We start from the raw sequence: 6,000 nt of genomic DNA, 5'->3' as shown, positions 1-6,000 counted from the left end.
TCTGAAATAAATCATAACTAATCAACCAGAAATATACTATAACAGTTAGCATTGGTGGATTGATTGCTGATATGTGTCATTAAGTATAGGTCTGACACCCACAGAATCCGCTTAACTGTAGGCTGAGTAGGCAAGGCAACATTTGATCTGTGTGAATCAATATCACACCTGAGAAGTCAGTTAATGGATCCTGAGGATATTGTTTGGTCCTGCAATGTGGTAATTGTCAATCTTTCTTTTATTGAGGCATTGTGGGGTGGGATACAGAATACAAAAAGGAAGGTGAATCAAGAGCTAGGTTCACAGTATATTTTGCAGTGGTATGATATGCACTTTTGAGTTTAGTTGCCTCTTTTACTTTATTGAAAAAAAAGCAAAACAATCACATCTTACCAGATAACGTAACATTGCTATGATTTGTGTATTGTGGGTTATACGTGTGTGGTATAATCTGGCAGGTTTCAACTTGCTAGAGAGGGGTGCTCTGTGGGGTGTCCTGGAGTGAGATCTAGGAGACATGAAACCGCTGCTTGCAGTATGCTTGGGACTGCTGTATGTCAGCCGGGAATGGCTTCAAAATGTGAGGGGCGAGGTATTGAAAGATTGGAATTTTCTAGTCTGAGCGGTGGCTAAAGATTATTGAGCCAAGTAGTGGCATTTGATCAGGTGCGACAAGAGTGCTATGGCCCTGGTAAGGATTTGGCTACAAGTGGATGCATTGGCTCTCGCTTCTGTAATCCCTAGCCTTGGGGGGTATGTGACAGGGGTTAGCTTTCGGCTAGTCCCTTAATGAGCGCTATGATCATTTAGACCTCAGTAGGCAGGTCTCAACTTTCTTGTCTTGTGCTAGGGAGCAACAGACTTGTACATCACTCATGGCTGACGTGGGTGCTCTAGGAGATTTCGGTAGGCGGAATACCCATCAATCATGAACTTTTTGGCCTGTGTCAGTGGTAATAGCGAGACCACCATGCGCCTCAAGTAATGTGCCAGTTCATCTGTTACAGTCTCAGGGACACTGCGTATTTTTAAATTGTTGCATTGGGTGTGGTCGTCCAGTGCAGCAAGGAGCACGGTTTGCTCTTGTTAAGTTGAGGGATTCTCTCATACTCAGTCTTTCTTGTCTGGCATAGAGGATGTCCTCCTCTGTGGCCTGGACCCTGTCTGTGACCACTTGCAGCTCAGCTTGGATCATGGCTATGTCTGCCATCAGCATCCTTTGAAAGTCAGTCAGGATGTTTTTAATGTCCTGCTTAGTGGCCAGAGCTGATAAGTCTGGGGTGGCTGGCTGCTCAGGGTCCTGTGGTGTGGGCTGAGTCATGGTTGGCATGGGGTGCTGGGGGTTATCTGAGTCCTCATGGCTCTCCTGGGCCGCCAGTTTGTGCTGGGCCTGTCACTGGTTAGGGCCCCTGCATTGTGGGCGCCATGTGGGGTGCCTGGTGGGGGCTTTCATGAGCGCCTACCCGTTGTGTAAGCTGGTGCAGCATGGAGCGGTAAGTGTACTCCGTCTCCAGTGCGGTAAAGTGTGTGGGAGGTCCCAGCAGCCCCGTCAGCTCGAGGAGTGAAGGGAGTTGGTAGGCCGCGGGTCCCTTCCTCCATCATTTTGGCCCAGATTTAAAAAAGAAAAGCATGTACTGGTGCCTGAAGACTGCTCCAGGTCATCTCTTGGGTAGAGGCAGCCCGATTTTAAGCAAAATAAGCAGAGCTCTGGCGGAGCTGATTAAAATGGCGTCTGCTCCATTTGGAGGTAAGCCCCACCCTCCGTAGTGTGGTAATTGTGGAAGCTGTTTGTCCGTGGGCCAGTTTTTGCCAGGTGTGAATTTCCTCTGGGGTAGTGCGGCCATCGGACCCATAGAAGTAGTAGTGTACCAGTCCAGTATGTCCAGTATGTCCATATGTGGGATACAGAGTTTCTTCAACAATTCTGGGACATCTGATGCTGTCTTGATGGTAAGTTAAACAATGTCGTGTAGGACAGTGAGGGAGAATGGACAAACCCACTGGTACTTAACGTTGTAGGGTTTGGGTGATTGGGTGTAAGACTCTCCTTCCCTGAAATCTTGTCCAGGACAGGTCTGGGAATATTTGGATTGGGCTGCCTATAGTTTGTGGCGCAGGAGAATCTTTGGATGATTTATTGTGAGCTTTGTGAATTTTGCAAATAATATCTCTCAGCACCTCAAGGGCAAGTCCCTTAGGTCGCAATGCTCTGTGTTCTCTGTCCATAAGCACCGAGGTGTCTAGGGGTCTCTTGAGTATCATGATAAAGAGATGTTGTAGTTTAGAAAATAGGTCCCCAGGTTTGTTGCCTTCTTGTAGGCTTCGTATGCGTAGGTTATTGCGCCTACTCCTATTATCAAGGTCTTCCACGTGTCGGGAAGATAAGGAGCATTGGGACTCCAGAGAGCCCTTCCTTGTCTCCACTGCTAACAGCCCATGTGGTATGTCTTATTTTACTTCTTCAAGGTCTCCAACCCTGTGGCTAATCTTGTGGACATCGGATGCAAGGGCTGATAGTTTTTTTTCTGGAATAATGCTTCCATCTTGCTCGCATGGATGCCATATCAGACTTTGATGGTAAGTTGTGTAGTATATTGCATATGTCCAGTTCTCTGGTTAGCAAGGAGTGATCCGACATCACTGGACTCTGAGGAGGTGAGTCGTTAGGGATGGAGGGGCCTGTTGTCATCAGCCTCTGTAGACAGGGTCCTGACAGTTTCTCTGAAATATTTATCCAGATCACCGTCTTTTATACTGGAGCCTTGATTCAGATGATCTTGCGGTATTAGTATAAATCAGTACATCAGGAGCTCACTTGAAGTATGACTTCTCACATGGATGGTCAGGAAACACCCCCGTGTAATGTAATTTCTATGCTTCTATTGTGATGCATACAATGGCATTACCTATGCTCTGATTGTGACCAATTAGAGCAAGATGTAAGTAATGAATTTAAAAACAAAACTAAAAAAACGTCTATAGGGTCATTCTATAGACACCAGAATAAGTTCATTAAGCTATAGCTGTTCAGGTGACTATAGTGTCCATTGAACTGTCTGGAAGAATCCTGCTTTGAAATATATAGCTTTTTTTAGTGTTTCCCTCTATTTGTCACTTTTCACTTAATCTATAAATAAAATCAACTTTAGTGGCTTTTACAAAACCATTAATCATTTTTTTTCTACCGCTTCAAATATACAGAAGCTGTAGCCTGCATCATTGTTCAAACTTTGTGTCTATTATGGCAAGCTGAACTGCTTATTTGCCCTTCAAAAATGTTCTTCTTCTCATTTCCTTCCACCCTTTTTTGACACCACAGACAGATTACAAACTCCACAAAACAAATGAAATAGCTCATCCATTGCCTATTTCATTCGTGTCATGGTATACTCATTTAATTTGTTTTCTAATGTGTTTTGGAGTAGCAGAATTTGGATGGATTGCCAATAGCCCAAAATTCTAACAAATCACAATTTGTTTGAAACCAAAATATCAAGTATGATAAAAATGTGTCTGTAGTAAGGTCCAGCTTGAAGCACTTCTTTAAACTAATGAACACTCTGGTGTAAATCATATAAGTCTTCTATACAAACTGCTCAAGCTTACATTAACAATACATCTGCAAAAGTTTTAGGAATAACAATGTTATTACAAGCTACATTGTGTAATGTGAACTTAAGATGTTAAATAGACTGTGTATTACTTTATAGCTGTACAGGCATTATTTTTTTTTACATTCCACTATTGCCCAATGCAAGTTAATTAGATTTGTGCATGATATATTAGATTATGGTAGCTTAAAGCAGATACATTGAAGAATGTAGATATATATGCTCCCTATTTTTTTCCTTTTAAAACGTATTTTGGGAGATGTAGAAACCTGCAAATTTAATGAACAACTGACTGGTAACATATACGCCATTGTGTCAATGTTTTTTAAATTTTAAAACCATCCATTTTTTTTATAAATAATCTTGGATCCACTCCAAAACAACTGTTAATCATGCATTGTTTACTAGACTTGTGAACAAATCAAATACCTTTGTACTGTATCTATTTCCAAATTGATTATCATATATACTCGAGTATAAGCCGACCCGAATATAAGCCGAGGCCCCTAATTTTACCCCTGGGAAAACTTATTGACTCGAGTATAAGACTAGGGTGGGAAATGCAGCAGCTACTGGTAAATTTCTAAATAAAATTAGATCCTAAAAAAAATATCAGCTCTTCTGTCAGCTCCCACTGTAAGTCTCGCGAGAGCCGCGGCTCTCAGTCTCGCGAGAGCCGACGGCTGCAACAAAAAGGCGGGCAGTGACAGCGAGAAGCGGTCACGTGTCCCGCCTGAATCTAAGAGTGCGCCGCGGGTCTCGGGCGCGCTCTTAAAGAAACAGTGGGAGCTTAAATTGGGAAAAGGCTCCCATTGGCCCCTGTCATGCCACACTCCCCATACACTTACCTTTTGGGGGTGTGGTTATGACAGGAGCCAATCAAATTAATTTAGAAGGTACTTATACTCACCTTTTTCCCTTAGTCCTTGCCCTATCGTGGTTTCTGTTGCAGTTCCCTTTAGCGCTTGTAGTGTTCAGTTGTGTTCCTTCGTATTGACCTTGGCTTTGTTTCTGACTACGTTATCTCTTTATCCTTATCTGTTCTGTTTGCCGGCTTGCTGTTTTCTGTGTACCAGACCTCGGCTAGTCCTATTTTATGCTGTCTCTTTGTGCCCTTGACCTCGGATCGTTCCTGACTCTGTCTCCTCTCATATACGTCGAGTCCGGCCATTCTAAGGTCCGGTAGACATATCTCTCCTCTGTGTTGTCTTTTGTCGAGTTGAATCCTGCGAGTTGGGGTATATTTTCGTTACAGGTCTTCATGATCAGTATTGTTCTGCCTTGTGTTAGCCAGTCAGGGTGGGAGACTGTTGCTAGTAGCTGGTTCATTTTTGCTGCTAGACATTCATGCAGCGCTATTAACTTCTTTATCCAGTAGTTGTGGATCATGTCAGGTCCTGGGGCTGACCAACTCTTCATGTGTGCTGCTCTTTGTTGGATATCTTCGACTGTGATGGTGACTGGTTCCTGTTCTGGCAGCATGCAGTGGTCTGCTTTCAGGTCCAGTAGCCACTGGGCCACGGTGTTATGAGATGCTTCTTTCTCCCAGATATTCTTCTAGTACTGTTCAGTCTCAGCTCTGGGTTGGTCTTGCGAGGAGATGTGGTGGTTACCCTGTAGCTGTGCATACACCTTGGATGGTTCTTTGGTAAAGAGGGCATTGATTCTCTTAGCCTCTGCTTCTCTAGTGTATCTGCTACCACTGTGCTATCCAGTTGATATATATATATATATATATATATATATAAATCGAGCAATAGACAATAAGAGTAGTGATGTCCCGAACTGTTCGCTGGCGAATAGTTCCTGGCGAACATCGCTTGTTCGCGTTCGCCACGGATGGCGAACACATGCGCTGTTCGGTCCGCCCCCTATTTGTCATCATTGAGTAAACTTTGACCCTGCCTGTACCTCACAGTCAGCAGACACATTCCAGCCAATCAGCAGCAGACCCTCCCTCTCAGACCCTCCCACCTCCTGGACAGCATCCATTTTACATTCATTGTGAAGCTGCATTCTTAGTGAGAGTAGGGACAGTGTAGCTGCTGCTGATTTGATAGGGAAATTGATAGCTAGGCTAGTGTGTTCAGTGTCCACTACAGTCCTGAAGGACTCATCTGATCTCTGCTGTAAGGACAGCACCCCAAAAAGCCCTTTTTAGGGCTAGAACATCAGTCTGCTTTTTTTTTCTGTGTAATGTAATTGCAGTTGCCTGCCTGCCAGCCTGTGTGTCAGGCTCACAGCATATACTGTGCCCACTTGCCCAGTGCCACCACTCACTCATATCTGGTGTCCCAATAGCTTGCATTTAAAAAAAAAAAAAACTTTTTGGACTGTAATATAATAGCAGTCAGTTTCCTTCACGAATGTGCGTTCCAGGGCCTGCCAG

This window comes from Pelobates fuscus, chromosome 5 (genome assembly GCF_036172605.1).
Source record: "Pelobates fuscus isolate aPelFus1 chromosome 5, aPelFus1.pri, whole genome shotgun sequence".
Classification (NCBI taxonomy): domain Eukaryota; kingdom Metazoa; phylum Chordata; class Amphibia; order Anura; family Pelobatidae; genus Pelobates; species Pelobates fuscus.
This window is presented reverse-complemented; position numbering follows the sequence as displayed.